Here is a 24,374-nt window from a genome sequence, read left to right as displayed (position 1 = left end):
TCGGATGACTTCCCTAAAACTATCGTTTCACCTTTCTTGCCATCGAATCAAGCAGCCGATCTTTTTGTGTTTTCCGATCGTTTGACGATAACATCCGCGTTCGCGGAATCGTTTTCGATGAATAATATAATTGAACGATTTAACCGAAATCGATATTTAACCACGTTAAACGTGTGTACTATCAATCTTTAATCGTACAACCGTTGCACCAAATTTAACAGTGTATTTGCACGTACAACGATCGTGTGTCATTCCATTAATATTGCCACTACCAATTTCCATAAACGAGAAAAGAATCCTTAATGAATGTTGTCATTTATCTGTCCAAATTATCGAACAAAAAAATGTCGTTAAAGCGACGCGTGGAACGTTTACGGCCTCATTATGGTTCTATAAGAAGAATGGAAGTGGTATGAGACAGTGACGGATCAGACACGGAAGTCATAAGAAGAAAAAAATACAAATTTATTATGGTTTCGTTGGAGCGACGTTGTAATAGTTACATTGTGTTTTTCATATAAACAATTTTCATCGAGACCCGAAAAAATAACCTATACCGTCCCCAGCTGCCAAACACTGAGAAAGAAAATTATACTAATATCCTGCAATTTAAATCTGTACAACCAACTGACTGGTCGTATTTATATATTTGTGTGCGTTCAGATCGTAGATAGCAAGTGTAGTGATATGAAATCGCTGCAGCCAGGATGTAGCATAGCCCAGTTGGTGCGAAGCCAACAACGACGACGCGAACGAAACAAGCGAAATATTTATAAAAACCGCACGTTGTACTTCCACGCAGTTGTTTTATTACTATAATTCATCTCTCGCGGTGCACGTCGCGTATCTCTTTGTCCGCGCTTTTCTTCCAACTAACATTTATACATTTTTAATCCACGCTGGACTTTGCCGAATTAAAGCGAAAGATAGGTAAAAGGAATATCTCGTGTAATTTTAATTTTAACGCGTTTAAAATACCCGATAATTACGCGTCCAACGATCGCTATCACGTTCGAAAAATTCATCTTCGTTATTTTCGCCTGCTTGACAAGTTCCGATAAATCTTCGCTTCAGGATGGCTGGGATGTCAAAGGGAATTCGTCTAATCCGTGGAAGTTGGGAATATTATGTCGGAGGTTAACCCGAAACAGGGTAAAGGGCATTATAAATAACGAAAGGATCTGGAAAAGCAGGTCGCATTTCTCCCATTTTCTGGACGTTCCTATGCCAGTGGTGGCAGCCTGAACACGTCCCTCTCTGACGGAAGGCAGAAGGAGAACCAGATTAGAACCCGACAATCAAGCCAATTATACACTCCGGTGACGCTGACCCAGCTCCTCTTCCAGCTTCTCTGTGTCCACTGTCTCTTTGTTCCCTCTTCTCCTCCCTTTCTTCGTTGAAACCTACAAGGTTCCGGTTCCTGCTACGGCAACCGGTACTGCGGTCCTACTCTGGAAACTCATCAGACCTGCCGTAATCCCGATAGCGAACGAGACCCGAACGAATTGCTAGCGAAATTAAGCAGCTCGTACGAGACACGTCGAATATATGAGAAAGTATATTGTTCCCAAGAGGAGATATCGAGACAGCGTCACCGAAACCGTATCCTTTCCTTCGTCTTCGGTTATATGAAACCAAATCTACAACGTATGCAACACGAAACCATAATTTAACGATATTGTATCCCCTCGAGTAAAAGAGCGTCAAGTTAATACGAGTGACGTCGTTTAAGCACAGTACAGATACCTCTACGTGGAAAATGTTCGACTCTCGTAACGTTGAAAATCGCAAATCGACTTTTGCTTCAATTTTAACGTAATTACAATTTTACGAAGAGATCGGTCGCTCTCTAATCGGTCGTAAACGCGTTAAAAAACGAATTCGGACAAAGTTGGACGAACGTTTTACGAGTACGGTTGGCGAACTAATGTCGCTAGTTTCACTGGATCATTAACAAGGAGAAATCGTAGATAATTATTAGTTGGAATTACAAGGAAGTAATGCTGGAAACGAGGTTTATGTACGAAGATGAGTTTACTTTTGCAGGTGCTGCCCATGCACGAAACTCTTTAAACGTGGCCATAGGCGAGAGCGGCAGTTTAACGCGCTCTGTCATTTGACCTGCATGTAGGAAAAAGTGGATGAGGAGAACGAAAGGAAAAGTGAAGAACTTGAACGGTAACCTCCTCAGAGACGTTTCTCCCCAGACCGGAACAAGACGAGGAAAGATCGGTGAGGGTCCATGTCTAGAGAATCTACACTGAGCGGCAGATTGCAGCCCAGGCCTTTGGAGGATCATCAAATTAGCGGAAGAGTCTTTGAGGGCACCTCGTAGAGGTGGCCAACTTGGCTGGCTCGTCATACTCTCTCTGTTGGAATTATGCCTCCCCTTCTTACCTCTTTCGCGACCTTTCCGCGAATAGAGTTGCAAACTTCTGCCTTCTCCCTTCCAGGCCAAAAGAGACAGAAAAGAGGCACATCGTACCCTCTCGTTTTTCTTTCCTGGCTCCTTTCTTTGTTTCTGTCTTCCTTCCTTCCTTTCTTTCTTTCTTTCTTTCTTTCTTTCTTTCTTTCTTTCTTTCTTTCTTTCTTTCTTTCCCTCTTTCTTCCTAATGCTGCCTCTTTTACTACTTTTACAGCTACGACGCTAATGCCAACTGAATGCAACTGAAGAAAATTTTCTCCGGAGCTTCAGTACCCAAAACGACTGAACCGACCTACGCTTTCCGCACCGTCTAGATATAAATGAGGGAACTTTCAAAAGCTGCCGAGAAAAGACGTTAGAACGAAACAGTTTCAGTGGTCGAGTGTCTCTATGTGACTACGTTTATGTATCGTTGGAATAATTTTTGAAGTTGGAACGTTCCGTAGCTGTCTCATGTTTAATTCTTTCGTTCTTAAGCTACTTTTCAACCCATGTACCGTCAACCGGCTATTGTACCGCTAGACTCGATCAGCCTTTCAAACCTACCAATGCGACGTAACGCGATGACCCTGGTCTTGCTGATACCGTTGGAATATTCGCGAGTTTAACGTATTTCCAAATTGTTTTGTTTTTATACAATCTCGCGCCGGATGTTTGACGCGTTTAAGCGTACAAAGATTTATAATAATCTCGAAAATAAAATGCCGGTACGATGGAACCAGTAGAAAATTTGGACATACGTGGCAAAGTTAGCTGCCGCGATACGGATATTTTTAACCCAAGGTGGATACGCTCGCGAGCGCGCGCGAAAACGCGCGTCTGTCTACACGCTCGCTAAATGCACATGCATACATGGATACACATAGAAAACGCGTGAATGTTTTATCGCAAGTTAGCCCTTTGCTACCCTCATGCAATTTACTCCGAAACCCGTATGTCTGGCCTGCAGCACAGAAACTAGGGCAGAAACACAAAGCCTGCCCACTGCCTGAGCGAGATACCAGTAACAATACCTAAACGCACAAGGGAAGGACGCCTTTTTCGTCCTTTCCAACCTCTCGTTTATAGGAACGGGTTTGGTTGGCCTATCGCTGATAAAATTGTAAAGCCCCGGAACTGAATATTTTTCCACTACTTGATGCATCTAACCTTGTGGCAATCGTCCGCTTTGTATTGACGTTATGCAAAATCCTTTTAGACCCATATTCAGATTAGATACGTATATATGAAAAAACTTTACCAATCACGTGTCTTTTTATTAATTCATTAACGCCGTTCAGCAAGTTATCTTTCTGGAAAAATATGTTTTACTTCCATCGGTCGGCCGCTGTATACATTTCATTTTAAATTATCGTCCTGCGCGATGTAGCAACAAAAAGATTCACCAGGACTGCAACGTGGCCGATAGCTATACAGAGAATCTAGATCTTGCGTTAGAAATTCATAGTTACGCGTGGTTCGCTTGCCTTGCTACTCGATTCGATCGATATGACGTCACACATCTTCGTGGTAATTTTAACCGTCCGACCGAACGAGGACCGAGAACATCGAAGTCGGATCTCCTTCGAAAAGTTAAGGGAAACGCGATGTTAGCCGGCCTGTCTCACTCGCCTAAATATTTAGATTGGTCACGTGCTGGCAAAGAGATGGCGAGATGATTTAAGCAAATGCGCGATTCGACGAGGGACGAATACACGATCGGAAAACTTAGCGACCACGGAAAGCAATAAAAATTGCTTTTCGTTGAAAAACCCAACCGACATTTCTTCTAATACGTTTATCGTTCAGAGGACGGTTAAACAACAAGATCAACCCATTACGGATTAACGTTGCACCCGACTGCACCTATTTCGTAATCATTGAAAATGCACTCTATAAAGTGTATACAGCGTTTTAGTAGGAATTATTATTGTTTATTTATTGCACACCTTGATCCGCGCGGAATATCATAAATATTAGATACTAATCTTATGCCAGCATGGAATATATGAACGAATAATGCATTGTATTATATTTTTTACTCTACCACTACCAGTATTAGTATATTCGTTACAGTTACTATTAAATTACTGAAAAGTTGTCGACAGCGCTGAAAATACACTAGTCGTTTCCGAGAATGGGTATCGTTGATAAGTTTTCGGTAGTTTAATACAATGAAATTCACTGTTTAATACTTTCAAGATTTACGACTTTGTATATACCTCTTAAAACGAATTTCTCATGTTTTTAAATCGTTGGATTTAGAAATGATACCGAGGGATTAATGTTATTGCTTCTCCAACAGTAAAGCCTTTACCTTTTTTCTTACGTTTTTCCTTTATACTTCTTACCGAGTTAGCTATGGCATTTATTCAACAATGTATTTTATTATCCAGTACCGCTGAGGAACCGAGTTCCCGACACTTGGTGAAGAAAATAGGTTTTAGTTCACGAACGAGGGGCGCGTCCTTGTTTGTTCTACCATCGGTAAAGAGTTTCGCGCAATTCCTATTTTCCGCATCTTGATGTTTTCCATGGTTACACCGAGGCAAATAAAGTTTTCTCAATTTCCACAACCGGTGCCAGCGTGTGACTGCAAGTACGTCACCTACTTCGGGATCGAGGAAAGTCGATACCAGAGAACGGTTCGAGAAATCTTGCTCGAATATCGTCGCGATTCATTGCCGAAACGAGCTTCGTCCGATCAAACTTCTAAAAGTGGGATATTATTTCCTTGCCGTACGAACGCATTCAATTCCCGTTTCATATTCGTTCGTTCTTGTCCCCCCTCGAATGCAAAAAACTAGTCGCGGATGTGTTAGTTTAATTTTTATGCTCGTGTTTATAACCTCCAGTAGATTTCCTGGCAAACGGAAAACGTCCATAAATGGTCAAGCTTACGAAACATTTCGATGAAAAAGATAACATTTTTTATTTCGCATAGTTCGTAGTTACGTAAAGTTGGATAAGACATATTTTTGTAATGAAACTTACAAATATCAAGAACGTTCTCTCTCAAAATCTTCTCAAAATCTCTATTCGCGGTACGAATTAAAAAACGACGGAACAGAAAATTTCTGAACGAAATGCGCACCCTTCGCGAATCAGTTCCATCGTCATCGAAGATAAAGGTACTTTGACATCGCCATTATCAAACGGTTAAAGTACGAATGGTTGGAATCGAAGTCCGTTTTCCCGGGGGGGCTGGTCCATTTCGAGTTAAAGCGCAGCACGATCGCGCGCCCGTCAGAGCGTCGAGTCATCCCGCAGAATCAAAGCTCTGCACAAATTGGCGTGCCTGATCAGGTTAGTAGGAAGACCGACCACCCCCTTTATCGACGCGTGGAATTTTCAATTTTCCAGAATAATCGGCCGAGTGCGTTTCGCCGTTGGCTCTCTCTCTCTCTCCGCATACACACGACGCGAGAAAACGCAGTTGCTTTGAAACCACGAGCGTGCCGTGAAAAGTATAAAGGTCGCGGGCAGGTGGATTCTCGAATCGCTAGCGCCAGAGTACGCGGATGAGTCGATAAGTGCCGGCTCCCTCCATGATTTGCATGACAATCGGATAGTCATCCGTCCAGTATTGTCATCTATGATCGTCGCGAAGTGGATATGCCCGGTGCATTCTCAAAGGAAAAGGCCTTCGTTTCCTACCATACCCACAAGCGTGTGTGCTTCATCCGAGCTTTTATCATGTACCCCGGCTCTGTCTCTCTATTTCTCTTGCCGTTCCCTTCGTGCACACATTCTGTACGGCATCCCGTCATGCTCTCGACCTGGCAAGTTGAGAGCCCTAATTAAATTCAGTCTGGGTACTCTTACCGAGCGCGGTCCATCGTTCATTAAGCGTCGGATCAAAGTGATATTCCCGTAAAGTAGTTCCACTTTGTGGCGAGGGTTCACCCTGCCTATACCTATCATCCCTTACCTTTCCCTTTACCTCATCCCAGCCAATCTCGCGGAGACAGCACCCCGACAGTCCATCGGCGTTTACTCTAGAGGCATAGGTGAATCTTTAACGTAACCATCGTACGAATGATTAATTACTCGATACACCGACCGCGGTCACCTTGCTGCTAGTTAACTATGTTTTCGGTTATTTTAATCGTATTCGAAAGATTATGGAAATATCGCGTTCCCCTGTTTCTTCGACGGGACATATTCCCGTTATCGCAAATATATCAGGAAATATTCTTAGCGCGGACGGATGCTACGAGTTTTAGGTATATACGTATTAGTCGCGAGAAGACAAACTGACAGCGATAAATAGCGTGAGAAACTACTAAATATATTAATAGACAGGTATTTAGCGCAGTTGGCAATATATTTCCTCGATAGTTTCACATTATCACGAGAATGCCCTTCGCGTCCTCGTAGGATTAATGGCCTCCGAATGAGCCATAGAAGGCAACGACGTGCAGCTGTTACGCAGCGGCACGGTGAGTAATTAGCGACCATAGCAATTCCCTGATCGTTAATAACGACGCATTACATATAATATAATAAAATTAGAAGCGTGGCATCGACGATTAAGGACAGCGATGCAACTTGCGCGCGCAATAAGACCGCTTTAGCGCAAGCAACGCGCCTCGAGAAGAAAAAAACAAACGAAGAGTAATGCTCCGTACCATCATGAATTCGTCGTAGAGGTAGGAAATCTCCGGGTAGGTTATAAAATCGACCATGATGTTGTAGCACGAACGTGTCAACGAATTATCACTGCTGTCGAATGTCGAACTATAAAGCACTATAACACTCGAACGACAGAGCGACGCTGCTTATGAGACATAAACGGACTATGGATGAAATAGCTGATGAAACGAAAACGTGGCTTTGGTAATCAAAGTTCTCTGCCAGCATTCGTCGAAACTAGGAGACAGGATGTATCTCGAATACCGGCGTGTTACTTGGAACTGCTACTGCGCAGAATCACTACACAGCACCGCTTCACTTACAATACTTCACAAACACTTGGCGCGATTCAATTTCTCCGGATATAGATAAAATCGAGTGCCTGTAATCGCGCGTAGACTCGCACCTTTCGTCACATCGATATATTTACTCTTCGTTAACTAACCGGTCTTTGAACATTTTTATACCAACACCCAAAAAAGCACGCAGCACCAATGCCTCTGTGATTCACACGGCACTAAACGTTTACCGGTGTTTACGCGTAGCGATGTTTACGCGAGCGCGCCGCGATCGTTTTCGGACTTTCTCAACCGCGCACGAATACTTAAGGATCACTGTTGTTAATTTCACGACGGCCGCGTGCCACGTATTTTACCAGGGCCGATATGTACCAACTCCGGCGAAAGCAGAGGAAAGAATGGGAACATAGAAAGGCACGGAAGGGCGCATATAACTACGACTGGCTTATTGTCAGGGCCGTATCGTGGAAGTAGAAACGAAAGGTCCACGAGACACCCGCAAGGATAGAAATGGGCAGCTTTATGCGCAGACGAGAGATAAAAGAGGGACCAGAGTAGACAGATATATACACGTATATATAGGTATATAGAGGGAAACGAGGACTCGCAAGCCCACGCTTGCGAACGAAAGCACAAGGGAGAGTAAGCTCGGTCACTGAGGCGTCGCCACTCGGCTTGCTTCCTCCGGAGTGACTCCCTCCTTTACTTCTAGTCCCCTACCATTTCCATTCCATCCCTCCTTAACCTCCTCCACCTTCTTCTTGTTCTTCCACGTCATCTCTGTCTTCGCGTCTTTACCTCGCGAAAACGACCTTCTTCGCGAGGCATAACCACGGAACTTTCTCCTAATTGTTTGATAGCCACCGTTCCGCTACGCCCCTCCATAATCGTTAATATAATAATCATATAATTTAACGAACGCCATAGATGTAATTGGTGACTGAAATTTTTAGAAACATCGTGCCTTCTTGCTCAAGCGCCAGAAAATCGTCTGTCGACAGTCGAAAGATATCGCCGGGCGATCTAGGTACATACATGCGTTTCTCTGCGGATTTTCCGCCAACAACGTATGCGGACTGACTGCGAACACGTGTCTACGGGCAATTGTCTGTCAATCTGGACTAAGCTTAATTCCATTACTCTCTTGCACGTAACAAATTACTATCGAGCGGAGACGGTCGAAGATTAACTGCGTCGAATTAAAGATTACACGCACGTTCGAACGATAGCCGACGTTTTCTGTGCGACTCCAGGGCTACACGGTGCTTAATGAATTACGAATAACGGACAGTCAGAAGCATCGAAATCGCAGAAATTTCGTTGGAGTCGAGGGCGGCGCAGGTGCACGCGTAAGTTACAAAAACTTCGTTAGGGAGGAATGCAAACAATGCCCGATCCGAGCTGTTCGGCTCTTTTCTTTGCGTTTTTTTTTTGCTCCTTTCCCGCTACGCTCCAGGCTTTGCACGCGTAAGTATCGTTTCCCTCGTGAAAATTCGCGCCAATTCAAAGCACCCCGTCGTCCCCTTCGCTCGACGGGCGTCATTGACAACTAGTCGGAGTTCAACGTTTCTTTCCTGCGAGTTAGCGAACCCTGTAGCATACCGCCGCCAATTACACCCTCGTAAATCGGACCGCCAATTCGTCAGTCGTTCGCAATCCGTCCTTCTGAATTTCTGATCGCACCTTAGTGCGTCGCTCTAACCTATATTCGTTACTTAATTCCGCTCGTAATTTCGGCGCGATGAAGAAGGGCTTCCGACCGAAAAAATATCGATGATTAGCGAATAGCCTGGAAACCGGATCGTAACTTTTCCACTTCTATGTTTCTGTTTTAATATCTATTACGTACGATTTCCATACGATTCTCTGAATAAAAATAAAAAGATATTCCTTCTTATCACATCCTATGTCATACGTATCCCTGTTTATAAACTTTTATGTAACTTTTTTGAAAAATCTAGCAATAAGGATATTAATTAATTTCATTAAATATATACCACTAAAACTTCTATGTAAAGCATTAAAACGTAAAAACTAGGAGCATCGTTCTCGTCCGTACGAGACTACTTGTTTCGATTCAACGATATTATTCCTCGACGCTATACTCGAAAAAATTAAATAAAGAACGTTATATTTCCGATCGAATTCACCACTGAGAATCTTTCTGTCGCCGGCAAAATACCACCGAACAGCGGTAACATCTGGCGATCTGTTAATGTAGAGGTCGACTAGACCAACACTGCAGCCAAGGCGGGGGCTGAGTTGACGAGCAAAGCAAATAAACAGGAATTAAATCTGGAAGGCTTTATCGTAGGAAAATGCTCCGAGATTTCTCGTGGAAAAAATATATATCGCGTACAATATAAAATAATATAATATGTAACGTAAAAAGTGAAACGGTGAGTCACCGTTGGCGATGAATTGTCGGACACGTGAAAAGCCCATTAAACCTTACGAAGAACCCATCGAAACAACGATGAGAGCGATTCGGAATAAAGATTAGCTGTAGTAGCTTAATTACACGATTGTATATCTGCGAAGAATATTTCTAGACAAGAAACAAGGTATGACTACAGCTAAATTCAGGACCGTTCAGGCTCGTTCACGAGAAGATAAATAAAGGTCATTGTAATTGAACGTTTTGAAATAAAAAAATTTAAGTTAAATCTAGAGTGAAAAATGACTCAAACGATACAGATTCGATGATTCATAGATTCGATGGAAAATACTATTCGTTATATTTATGACTAACAATAAGGATCGGTAAACAGTACTTTTTATATACATAGATATGTCATTCAATGTAAAGAAAATCTATATTAGATTTAAGATCGTGTAGATGTAATACTATTTTAACTCGTCAAATATGTCGTTGTTTTTAGTAAGTCTATTTCATATCTATACATACATATAAGATACAGTTCCATCGACTATACGAAACACGCACATACACGTACATCTTTTCTCTCATTTATAACGCAAATTAAAGCGGAAATTGCGCGTAAAGAACGAAACGCACAACATTGCCATTACATCAATAACGACGTGTGTCCTCGTTTTATATGCCCCGAGGTAGATCGATGTAATATGAAAATTGGGTGCAATCCGAATAATAAATAATAATTTTCCATTTAGCAAATGAAAAGAACAATTTGAAGCGTGTCGCGTGGAAAATCAGCGCGTCTCTTATTCCAGCCAACATGGAATTTGGATCTACGATTCCGTATTTTCATCTCTAATTTCCAGCAAAATTTAATCTGGTTCTGGTGACACACGACGGAAACTTTCGCAAAGATGAGCCCAGATTGTAAGTCATACATGAAGCAAGTTTGTGTAAAACAAACGCGGCCGTTAAGATTAAGTTTGCCAGGAACAATGATTTTCGACGTAGTCAAATAGCTGGAACAATTCGTCAAACAAGTCTGCCGCTATAAGTCGTGCACGCTACAACAGAATCCGTGAGAAGTATCGCGATAACGGCCGGAAGTGGGATACCAAATACTTTCTTTCGGGGTTTCGTGCGAGCGTGAACAAGCGCGTGCGCACGTGCAACGATCGCTTCCGTAGTAAGCATAGGCTAAGTATAGCCGGTTAGCCACGGGCATTGTTATTGCTTGCACAGCGGGAGCGTTCGCTCGCGATCCCTGTTTATGAAGGGTCCGCGCTGCTTGCCCGAGTTATGGTCTCAGGTGCGTCCGAATATTACAACTTGGATCGGTCAATCAACAAATGACCAACATCCTAAATATAGGTCGGACGTTTATTCAAAACGCGTATATAGAATTGTAAGAAATTCCGAGCTCGATTAATCCTTCCGTTTATAGGGTACGAACGTTTATGTCCATTGAACAAAACATCCTCGTAAATAGGTAAACGTAAACAGGTATCGTCAGCCATTGCTGGAAGAATATCTAAAACAACCTATTACCTTTACGTATACCTTATTTATAACAACAAACATCGTTATACCTGTTAAAAAGCTAAAAGGTTTAATCACCTTGCGTTAGATTTAATCAACGACGTTAATCCCTTGTATTTTCGAACAGCTCGAGTTTCACGAATAAACTACAGCGAAGTATCTTCCCCCGACGGAACAGCATAAAAATGTCAAAAATTTCGAAACGGTCCACGTCGATGGACACTCACCGGAACGCTCGAAGCAATTGAAGAGAATTTTTTTTCGTGTTTGGTCAGCCCTGTGAGCGTGTGCTCGGACGTATGCCCGTAGCGACGCAAAAATGCGTCCGTATATACCCGTATATGCGTCTGCTGCCTCTTCATAAAGTCATAACTCAGCCAAGCCCCCGGCACATCTCTCGGCATAACATTTAAAACGATTTCCGCTGGCAGCAGTGCCAAGACCGGAGCTGCGTTGTTTCGGGGATAGATTAACGAAACATAACGCCAGTACTCGCTACGGACTTCCAAGGGGTAGCTTGGATAATGGGAAGGGGCGTGTTGGCACTGCTCTGGCAGTTAAGCAGTGTTCAGTGCCGGTACTCGTAGTCTTCAGCCCCTACGTTTACGATCGATGGAAATTTTTAAGAGAGCTATAGTCTATTTGCTTCGAAAATATGCAACAAGGTAGATGATTTCATTCGAGGTTAGGTTTGTCAGTGAGATTTGCCAGTGAGATTTGTCACACGTAAACCGCCCAGTGATATCGATTAAAAGCCACATGTGCCGATGAAGTAAGACTTTAATTAGCAGCTGCGAGGATTAAACGGTACGAAATTCGTATAAAACTGGAATAAGAATCCGATGCTTGGTGACATTTCGATAAACCACAGAGACAATCGTTCCCCTCTTGTGGGTTATTTATACTGTTGATCGTTTTCAAGTTGTAGAAGGTTTCTTCGCGCCGAAAGACCGAGTCAACGGATTGATTCGATAGAATTCTCGCGCGATCGCTGTTTCTCTCGGATCGCTGCTTGCGGGGGAGTCCCGACATTCAAAGTAACGCGTACGTACGTATATACACGTTGGCGCATAATATCGTTATACGCAGCATGAAACGCAGACGCGACTAGTTACGCGTTTCCTGGGACTAACCGTGAAAAGAGGAACGCAAAATTCTCATATTTGTCGGGGATACGAATGCGTATAGCCAGCCCTGGCATTTGTAGAAGGCGCACGGAAAGTCTGATGATACATCGTGGACTCTGCGAGTTGCGCCCTCTGGTCCCCCGCTCTCCTTTCGACTCTTACCATCGGCCCTCCATTCCCTTCCTAACTACCCTTTCGGCGTTAAGAGATTAACTTGTCACGCCGGGCCATTTTAATATTCCGGATCGCGGGGTGAATCGCTGGAATTTGCCTGGAAAACGGCATACGGCTCCGCCAGCGATAAGTATCTGTTAACGTCACTGCAGCTTTGCCCGCTCCCTTTTTTCTGCGCGAAACTGTACCGAATAAAAATTACGGCAGTTCATTTTCGCGCGCGTTCGATGGCTATTCGATGAAGCGTCGCAAGAAACCGAGACAGACAATTTTTTATTTTCCAAGTTCACCATTGATTCGAACGGTCAAAACGGCCTTTAGTTTACAAACGAATTTCACGATCAATTTTTACCGAGCAACTTCCATACATATGTTCGCGAGTATGCGAGTATTTCGAGAAACGCGGACACTCGTAAGGAAACATTTAGATAAGGCAATCACGGGTTGACGTAACCCACGTACCATACAGTAAGTCGGTTCACCGGTACGCGAGAAAACCCAAAAGGAGGTAAATTGTGTTTTAAATGTGTAAATACTTACCCCTGGTAAAGTCCGCTTCTCATGCAGAGCGTTCTGGGCACTGATTGCGCTGTCACGACTATAGTAGGTGAGAAATGCACAGCCTGAAACAGAGTAGAAAACAGCAACAGTTAATCAAAACTGGGACAAGATTTTACCAGATTGCTGAGAAATAAATGGTCGATAATTATTCGCATTCTTAAATCGTTATAATTCGTATACACTTTATTTCTCATCACTTTTTAAATTAAAAGCATCAATCGCAATTTACGCAATGATGCGCTAGTCGATCGTTTCTTTCCCACCTTACTATTCATAGTAATTTTCGTTCGATTCGTTAATTTCTCTTCAAAGGCCGAGAATCGAAACAAAAAGTAAGCGTGCACGGGAAACGTTCGTGTGAATTCCAGTAAGAAACGCAGATGGAAAAATATCGTAACGTTAATCGCAATCGCGGCGAACAAGAATTACGTATTTACAAGTTCTGTGGGAAATGAAATCTATATGGCAGGTTTATCTGGAAAGTGATAAAGTGCACCCTTGGCGTCAACCTTTCGCATGCGTTCACCATCCGCCCAACATTTACGTGACGCGAGTCAATGCGTCACAGTAATTAGATATAAGCGATTGAAACTTTTCGCTGCATAATTACTGGCGCGGCCACATTAAGAAAACTTCTGCGTTATAATTTTTTCAACGCGTCGTAGGCAACGTGCGACAAGGAAAGGGGTGGCAGGGCGTCACAGAAACGTTCGCCGGAAATGTCCGTACATCACGCAGTTGCGGAGTCGACTGAATTCTTCGAACTTTTTGGTTCGTCGTACAGGAATGAACGTGACGTTTCCATGGGGAAACTTGTTGGATAACCCTCCCGAAGATCGTTTCCTGCTAAATTCGCGAACAACGTTTCACACACGACGGTTGTCGAATCTTGTCGACGATCTATCAAGTATCAAAACGCATTATCGATCGATAATCGTGATATTACATTAGTTAGGTCGACTGTTATATTATGCTGACGTATGGCTCATCTGTCTTTTCGTTATGCTATCAACATTGTTACGTAAGAATCCCCGTGTAGTAACACGAACTGCCCTCTACACTCGCACAAATTTCTCGCTAGCGAGAACAAGTTGTTGTCTCACAATTGTGATATAAATAATAGCGTTATAAAGGCATGATAAGTAACGTTAAGATATATATGACACGGTATAACGGGATTTTCCGATCGGATGAGGTTAACGAATCGATTAGAAAAAAATTCGAATTCGTCGAAAAGGACAACGCGTTTTAATCGAATCGTTTATTCGCGCACCGTCTTGGAAATCTCCTGGAGCAGCGGAAGTATCATCGGCATTCTCGCCGTCGTAAAATTAATTTTCCAAAACGACTCGAACCAGTTTAAGAACCGACGCCGGTATAGCGGGTTAAAACGATGGTAATTAACCCTAGAATTGGACGGTGGCTGAACCAGACCATTATCGGCTATCGCACTGTCGAGCAAACCTCCTAGAACCGCCTTCCTATCGGTCTGAGGATTTATTCAAAGGGCCTGTTCGCCCTATCTGATCGCCATTTGACTATCTCAACACACCGAGATGGATGTAAGCAAGCACGCGCGCTGCGAGACTCGTGGACAGAACTCGGTCTAAGATCACTTACTATTTACGACACGACATTATCGTGACTGCCCGATAGCCTTGATCTGTCTATAATCACGACTGCCACGGATACGGAATCCATTAACTATTCGTTTTACAGATAATCAGGATAGCTTCGCATACATAGAAACATGCATCCCTTCGTCGTTGGATTCCGACTGGATTTCTCCGAAACTTCTCCACCGTTCTTTTCATTTTACGCTTCGATGGACTTTGCGATTAATTTTGTGAAAGGAACAATAAATCAATTCTGGAACATATCGTCGAAGTAGACATTTATGTGCGGTCCCTCACAGTACGTCTACCAAAAAGGCATCAACGCCTTCGCCACACTCCGTGGTCAGATCCTTACCTATTTCCAAGCAAAATTGCACATATGTGAAAATTTCATGCATCACGTGTAAGCGATCTTACGTGTCATAAACACGGAGATTCGTACAAACCAGGAGCTATATAGGCAAAACATGAAAACTGCTAAAAAATAAAGTGCACTCATGAATAGCAACATCTGTAGATTTTGCAACTTTATCGTGACGCTCTTGTTTCCTAACAATCAAAATTTCATAATTTTGGGCAAGAACTAAAAATGATTTCGTTCGCACTCATGTCACAAGAAACAATAAAACGTAATAGAGAAATTAATTATTCCTTCGTTCCTGGTCTATTCTTTAAATGAAATATTGAATATTGAATAAACAGATGGCAATTAAATATGCAAAAATCTACCCGCAGCACCGATTTCGATGATTTTTTAACATGTTGCGAATCTCAACATTTTGAACAACTTTTGCCTATACGTATAACCGTCGGCCGACCGTAGCTTCCAGGATATCTGCGAAAGAACTGTCCGCAGTGTCGGTATCTTTTATAGGTTTGGATTAGATGTTGTCATTTTGTTCTCGTGGAACGGCCAACAACCAACCAACGCTAACGCATACGTCGTCGCGGATGCACAATTATAGGCAGAATTCACTACTGTGATACCGGACACGTGCAGTGGACAGTCGCAGCGAATATATAACTGCGACGGAAACTAAGGCCGTCCGACAGTTATGTGCGTAGGTAAAAGCTGTTCAAAACGTTGAATTTTATAACATATTGAAAAATCACAGGAATCGCCATTCGAAATAAATTTCTAAATAATTATCTAAAAAGATTATGCAAGATTATATCTCGAAAGGGTAAATATCACATTTATATCGGTATGTGAATGTTTCAACGATTTAGCTGTACCGATACTGTTGTAATAACTCAAGGTAAATTATAGCTATTCAGATATTAAATTAAAGTACCGTGACTCTATTTCACGTTCACTCAAGTAACATTCTCTGCAGATCGGTATTGCAAGTTATGCTTTCAACGGTATACCTTCGTGTCATAAAATCTCTTCTACCGACAGATTTATCAGCGTTGTTTCGTAACAAACAAACAAGCCTGCTGGCAGTTTGTGCACGATTGCTCGTCACATCGTTCGAGCATGCAAAATTCAAATCGGTCGTCGGTGTTGTCGTTTCACCGAGCCGTGCCGCGAAGCTCGAGACGTTTTAATCTCACGGAGACTCGGAGGATGCAATTTCGTCGCGATAGCAGGTGGAGTCGCTGCGGCAACAGTTTCTTAGCGGGGAATTACGTCGTCGCGACGCGTCGCTTTGGAAACGAGAGCAACAGAGAGAGGCATACACAGAGCGGGAAAGAGAAGGCGGGAAATACCGTGGAAGTAAGGAAAAATGAGGCAATAAGAAAGACGAAGGTGTACAGTTGCCACGGTGCTGTAATTTTTCATGTAACGCGACACGTTGTACGCGCATCGAGATCCCCCTTAGTTATCCGAAGGTGTTGCGAAACGGTGGTATTCGCGCGTAGGGCGTCTAACCTAGCCCGCATAAAAGCTCCGGCGTAGGGTGGAACGGAAAAGGGGAAACGCGTTAAAGAAGAACGAAACTGGTCGTCGTGTTGGCGATGAATCCGAAAGTTTGCAAGGGGTCGTCGCCGGCGGTGGTCACGCCAAGTATTCGCTGTCAGATATACGCTATCCCGACTTCACCATCCCTTACCCCTGCTGCCCCGTATCGTCCTGGCAAATGGGAATAGACCGAAATATTTATAAACATCGCCGGTGCTTATCTTAATTGCATTGGGACAGGTTGCATGACACTCTTATTCTCCGCGGCTAATATCCACCGGGAATAGAAAAGTTCGTGAGCCATACGCCCTGCGGGGCTTCAAGGCGAATTAGCTTCCGTGGCGTATCAAGAACAAGGGCGACCTTTCTTCCTACCTCTCGCGCGCGCTTTCCTGAGCTTCCGCCCCGTCTTCCGTCCGAATTAAATCTATAGATAACGCCTACAGCCATACACGAATTGCCAGACTGCGAGACAGAAGCTAAATCTACTTTTCCGAAATTTGCATTTACTGAATATTTGCTTTCTCTCGCGAGGTACATCATTTCGCGGCCAGTTTCATCCAAATGGTAATTAGATTCGATGCTGATGTTCGCCAGCTAATTTCCAATTTCCAATCCGTGACAACAAAGAGAAAAAAATCGGCCCCGTTTCGATGACACACTTTATATTCGCTTAATTTTCATATCGCAGTGTATTCGTCTATTTGGCACTACTTTTTTGGCTTCCTTCAAATACATTTGGATTCGAAAGCCCGGTATGCAAGTGCCAACTTCCATCCTTGCCAACGTTGTTCCTTTCCTACGAGCATACCGAAGAATCAGGTTGAAACGCAAACTGTATTGCTTAGTTCTTCCAAGTTCCGTTACGAATACATCGGATCATTGCAAAAACAATAGACAATACATACTCGTTGTTCGAAACGATCATTAAATAGCCATTCGAGATGTCGATACGTTTCTTTCATTAAGGTTTAAACAATTAGTTCAATTAGATTTAAACGAGAGATTCGTTCCCTCTCGACAGACGCATTTCACAGATTCGTCTTTATTTTCGCGCTCGATTCTATTTTATTTATATTCGTGAGTGGAGAAACGAAGCGTAGAACGTTGCGTGCTGCTTGAATTTCGTGCACGATTCTTTTTTTTATTCACGCACGTTCAAACGTCCCCAAGAAATTCATCGAGGAAATTACTCGATTGGTTCGGAGCGCAATTGCTTTCTGAATTTCTGAAGCCTCTGGGCAATGCTTATCGCTGGAAAAGATCGTCCTATCGATCACAATGATCCCCAGTTTCGATATTCGCGACGAAAAAAAATCGAGAAATCGTCGTGCTAATATCAGTTCATTTAGTCTCCGTTCTTCTTATCTCGTCGCGCTACTATTTCGAAAATTTATAATATTCTCCTCGAATTATTTAAGCGCCAGACAGGAAGAAGAATGCTAGGTATAGCACAACGAGACGTTTAAACGAAGAGAATAAGACAAGAGAAAACGAGAACTAGAACGAGAATATGAAAGGCACGTGTTATCTTCCAAGATGTCACAAAAGTCAGGTATTCTGCAACGCACGGGCAAGATATATTCGTTAGAGGCTATTCAAGAATAATGTCGCGTTTTTATCGTCTCTGCACCGTGGGCCGAGAGTAAAATTATCGCAAGAATACACGATATATGACCATCGACGAAACAATCGCGATCACCCTCCAACCACTTCATTTTCTTCTCGCTCTTAAAAAGAAACGCTCTCGAAGAAAGAAATTAAGGGTATCGCGCTAGCACGCGTTTGCAATTACGACAAGGTTTACGATTAGTTTGACAATAACGCAGTTTCGAGCAATCGCAGGTCATCGACGTTTGAAGATCGAAGGAAAACTAGAAACAACGTCACGAGACAGCTTTATCGAGGAAACAAAGTTCTAAGACTTGAAACAATTAGAACGGAAATGATTAACGAATTTTCAAAAATATTCCAATTATTTAATATTCTAATTAAATTCGAGATATTATTGGAAAAAACAACATCTATTATCATCACGTCCATTTACACTGTAATTACCCGCCATTAACTAATCGTAAGAATCGAATAATTTAACGCGTCCGACTGATGAATCGTTATCGAAAATACAGACACTACCTACGTTGCAACATTGTAAATTCAGCGATTCAATTATTCCGTTGATTCTCTGTATAGCATGACAGGTTATTGCGTGCTAGTGGCAAAAAGCAATGTCCTATATTACGCAGTCGGTATACCTCGGCTATCCCCGATGGTACTTAATTCTCGCTATGCGAATCTAATTAATTCAATTGGGATTAATTATCCTCTACTACGAACGGACTCGCACCGATGTTCCTCATGGCCTCAACGTGGCAGACCAATTTGTAGAACGGCTGCCTGACGGTCGCGAGGTACGTATTTCGCTGGTATTACGCTGATTCGCAATCGTTCACAGACGAGTCGATTAAAACGACGCGGAACATGCCTGTGCAAAACGAGTTATTGTTGTTCCGGTCGCGCCGGTGTCATGGAGATCCGCCCAGATATCATATGTTAACACACCTATATGCATACGCGATTCGTTCGCATAGGTGAACGATTTGACGCGAACGTTAAACTCCGAACGACCGATCGTTCGCGTCTAGACACCTCTAACGCTCTTAAATATTTAATCGTAAAACTGTCGTAAAGCTGGTGTGAATTAGCGACGCCACGTCGTCTCCGTGCCAATCGAATAAAGAACCGACTGGCAACTTCGGCCCCAAGTAAATTCATCTTTACGATAATTGGAGCTGGTATCGGTACTCGGGAAACGGTGAAACAATGTAAACATCGCAGGATAATCGAGCGCGTGTTTCGCGTAACGCGAATGCTCTCGAGACAGAGTTAGCGAGCTTGAAAGCCACGAGACCACGAAGATCATCCAGCTACGCAGCTTTCGTCTATAAACTTACCGATGTGTATCGATCACGAACGAAAGGCTAAACAGGCACATACGATACGGATGAACAAATAGACAAAAAGAGGAACGATAGGAAGAGACGTGTGGAATATGGACGAAAGTTGATGGCGTCTGACGACCGTCCGACGTCGACAAGGGTGAGGCGAGGTGGTTAAAGGGGATTCAAGAGTAGAAGAGCGTTTTATTTGCGAGGCAATGCGACGGCTAATACACCAGTCACTGGACAGCGTCCAAGTCATAAAATGGATTTTATGACGCCGATCGATACAACGAGATCTCTCTTTCCCTCTCTTCGACGTCGTTGTCCTATCTCCGTTCCTCTCTCCCTTTCAATGGACAACTGCCGACGCCTATGTCTGCTGCCTATACCCCTCGAGAGACCACCACTCCTCCAGTCTACTTCGTTCCGGCAAACTCAGGGTAAACCGAAGACGGAATATAATTCGTTTGTGCGTCGCATGTATTCATTAATGAAAAAGTTTTCCATTCCTTTCTTACCACCTTTTTCCTTTCGCTTCTTTATTCGTCTCCTACAAACCACTCGTATTTCTCCCATTCCCAGACGTTTACACGTCTCTGTCTAGATAGATGTTGGTCTACCGACGCTCCCCGCATCTCAAACTCGTAAAAGTTGAAAGACACGCGTTACGATATACCGTTATAAAGGATGCCTCTGACGTATCAGCGACCCACGAGTCGTACTTCTAAGTTTCGTATTAGCGATACTACGTTTAGCACTTGATACGCGTATTAACGTATCTTTGTACTTTGATGCTAAACTACTTACGCGTATTTGTACAATTACATATTGTATTACATATTGGCGACGACCACGTGTTAAAGGCCGTCGCGGTGGTGTCATTTAACTTGGCGCTAGACTATTATACTATATTAATTGTTATTAATTTGACTAATTAATTACTATTATTATTAATTATCTCCATAATTATCAGGACAATATTTTCAGACAATTTATGGCAGGCACTTTGGCCGCGAAATCTGGCCAATGAGCAAACGTGATCGCTTAGAATGAGAAAGAAACGACAAGCGATGCAGCGTCGCCTTCAAAAATAGGATTACCGCTTGTAGAAGAGGTGAACGAGAAGACAGGGATACCTTCGGCAATAGCATGGTATCAACCCAGAACTTTGAAAATAAATGCATGCCTGAATGAAATTCGGCCGTGCAGTGCTTTGCACTCTGAGATAAACATTTCTAAGATGCACTTCCCATCCTTGGGAACGATCAATTTTCCGAGAACGCTTTTTCCATTAACTCCATTTAACAAATGAAATTTCCGAATTGAGGAAACAATTGTAACGTTCAGATACGATATTGTTTATTTAACTCGTTTATTTGACTCTCCCAATTATCTTAACAAGATTCGAACGGGTTGCTGGCAGAGGCGAATATCGCAAAGAGGACGAAGAAGAGAAAGTTTCTGAGCCAACGACTAGAGGAAGGGCGATTCCCGCGAACCGAAACGGTGTTGAGCGAGCGGTAGGCAGCCAGGGAATTAGAATTTTACGGTTTCCCTAATGAATTGAAACGAAATGAGGCTACGATAGACCTATTCGCCGCACCTACACATTAGACCCTGCAGCGTCTTAGCACTGCCACGCCACTGCGTCGTGCGCCGCCACGGCGTCTCGACGGCTCGTTTCGCGGGATTCGCGCAGACAAGGAATTTGCATCTCGGCTGAAAATTGAAATGCCTCGCTACAATGGACAGGGAAGAGTGTCCTGCGGAATGGTCTTTATAATAGAACGCAGGTAATATAGCCGAGTCGGAACGAGAAACGTTCTCAGGCGATAGCGTCCGGCACACCTATACATATATATACACACGTGCAAGCTGACATGCCGCACAAACTCGCCTCACTATCTGGGAAAAAACGCTCGGATGCGGATATACAGGTTGAAGCGACAATTATTTCTATAAAAGGAATTGTATACCGTTTTGTTAGGTAACAATGAAAGGTAGATTTTGTTGGATAACTTTTTCTCCTGCGCTTCTTTGATCACCAGTAATCATATTTAAACTTGGGCAATTCTCGCTACCATCGTAACGGCTGAATGTGGAAATTACTGTAAATGCTCGATGACGACAGAAACGATGTAACGTCGCTATTCTAGAAAATTGCGACGATACAATGTAGAATTCAACCATATTTCCTTTAGGCACTTTCGAAGCATCCTATGTAATACGAATAAACGCGGCATTCGATTATTTAGAACTTTGTAATCCTTAGATCTCATACGAGTACGATATGAGAAAGCTGGAACGTTAGATCAGCTCCTTATATCATTAGCTCGTTGCCTCTGGCTTGGATAATTACCGTACCACCCTGTATAACCATAACCCAACGTAGCAGCATCCAACGAGCAGCGTTTACTCTCGACGTTGACATCTTCTCCGCGCAGATTTGCGCGATCTTTCGTTCGCATAGATGCATCCAGCGTAGATACGTTTACGAAAAGAGGAGCGATATACTTGCAAAACGTGCAAGCGAGAAACTATGTGTTAGCGTGGACGCGTTCGTGAACGTGTTTCAGCCGCGCATCGACAGTACCGTCGTTGTTGCGCAGAGGAAATTGAAATATGCAAATAACCGCAACCCCGACGCCACCTAGCTAGCAGCTCCGCAAAAGGTTGATGTTTCATCCTCAAAGTATCGGCATTTATCGTCAATGTCGAATATCGCGCGCCTTGTTTCAGTGAGATTGCTGCTTTTTGAATATCGATGTCTGGAAGATTCTGCGTACGTATCACGTATTCACCCGTGTATCACGAGTAAATCGACCGTTTATCGGTAACGGGATTTTTAGAGGAGAATTTATACAAGAGTAGTATCGTAAATGAAATTGTACGGCTTTTAACGGACAGTATAGTATAGTAGATATATACTATAAACGACAAAATTGCACGCACCGTTCTCTTATATCTTGTACTACGAAGTCAAACAACGTCAATTTTTTCCACAAGATTTCATATATTGTCCTATCCTATTTTTCCCATGGAAATCGTCATTTGTTCACCGCGTGATATAAAATGTCACCGCCTTAGATACGCTTTGAATGTTACCTTGAATAATGCCACCGCGAGAAAGAGTCAATGCAATCCTTTTCTCGAATGGTGTCAAAAAGGATTAAGGTTCTCGCGGGGAAGAAGAAAAAGAAGAAGAAGGGGAAGAAGCTTCGTCTCTTCCGCGGTCACGAAATCCCGGTCCATAAGGCCGTCGAGAGCGCATAAGTAAAGTGGTCGCATGGTACGGAACGATGAACCCACTTCGTGGTATTCTGCCCCATCGACCTTTGCAACGCGGCCAACTGCTCGGGAAGCTAGAAGCGAAACGTAAGGCAGTAGCTAAGAGTTTAAAGACGGCCAATGACGCACACTGTACTATGAAACTGGCTGTAGCGTCTGAAGTTATTCGTGCATATCGATGAAGCTTTCCACTAAGAAAGAAAAGTGAAATCGGTTCGATAAGAATAAAGAAGGCGAAGGTAAAGAACGTGTATCTCGAATATCGAGAGAAGAAACATAGAGAAAGTTGTTTCTTCTATTAATGACGAAATGCCACTAGACGTTTTATTAGCTTAAATAAAATAAAAAAGCATTTTCATAAAAGAGCCAAATTGTTCTCTCCCACTGCTGATACGGAACGAAATAAATTTAAGCGCCTATTCGCGATATCGGGTAATCTACAATTAATATAAAGCTAAGAAAGAAGATAATACGGAATTGCTTCTTAGAAAGTTTCTCGATTAATTCGACGCACGTTGAATGCCGTTTCTCTTGATAAATCAAGACCAAGGGAATAATTGGAACGAACCAAGTTATTTGTGTCAACATCCGGCATACGTAATAAATCTTATTTGTAATATCCGGCTTACATCCCTTAATACAATAACAAATCCATTTTCATAAATAATTAGATAAGATTTTGTCCGTTTCTTTTCTTCTTATCGCACCCGCTCCGTTCTCTTCCATGCGGTTACTCTTCGAAAAGCACGATGCTAAAGTCAAGTGCATTATTGAAAGATAACGTACAGCGTGCTATGCAAGATCTATCGAGCCCCGATTTAACTTTACGATTTAACTTAATTACATACATACATATATATAATTAATATGTAATAACTAATAAAATTAATGTATATGTATATTTAAAGTCTAGTGCAGGATTTTTAATGTCACCGGAAGGAGAAACATAAAAATAGCCGAGTCATGCAGTTATTAACATTCCAAGGACCAAACTGACGAGGTCTTTTCCTCTTTCTCGTTTTCCCACTCTCTGTTTTTCTCCGTCATCCTTTATTCTTTTTCCTTATGCAGATCCTTTCAACTTTTGTTTGTTCCCTTTCTCTCTCTCTCTCTCTCTCTCTCTCTCTTTCTCTCTCTATCTCTTGTTGTCTCTTCTTTTGGCTGTTTTTCATCGCCTTTTCTTACGTCGACCAAATTAAATATCGTGCCTGGGAAATACTGAAGGAGGCTTTCTCGGATATTCGGAAGCATCCTGGACGCATGGTCGCGTTCAATTTCAGTGGTAGCCGTACCGCGGCATGAGAAGAGAGAAGGAAGGATAGAGAAAACAAGATCGACCAACGGAAGCGTTAAGCAAGAAGGAAGTTCGATCGGACGGTACGGATTCGAGCGTAACATCGACCGAAGGATAAAGCGTCGAACAGGTGCCGCGCATCTTTTTCGAGCGGTACGCGAGATCGTCGTTTTCTTTTCGCGGTTCCGAAACTTTTCAATCCAGGTCTC

General features: G+C 42.9%; 1 protein-coding gene across 3 annotated transcripts in view; it reads right to left on the bottom strand.

Annotated features, from left to right (window-relative positions):
• The window catches only part of LOC126870415 (CUGBP Elav-like family member 4), a 552,273-nt gene that overhangs the window by 488,280 nt on the left and 39,619 nt on the right, over positions 1–24,374 (bottom strand). For all 3 annotated transcript variants that reach the window (XM_050628111.1, XM_050628105.1, XM_050628114.1), the window contains exon 2: positions 13,099–13,181. The gene's annotated coding sequence lies outside the window, so the exon portion shown is untranslated. The remainder of the gene's footprint in view (positions 1–13,098; positions 13,182–24,374) is intronic.

Source organism: Bombus huntii, chromosome 10, assembly GCF_024542735.1.
Source record: "Bombus huntii isolate Logan2020A chromosome 10, iyBomHunt1.1, whole genome shotgun sequence".
Classification (NCBI taxonomy): domain Eukaryota; kingdom Metazoa; phylum Arthropoda; class Insecta; order Hymenoptera; family Apidae; genus Bombus; species Bombus huntii.
This window is presented reverse-complemented; position numbering and strand designations above follow the sequence as displayed.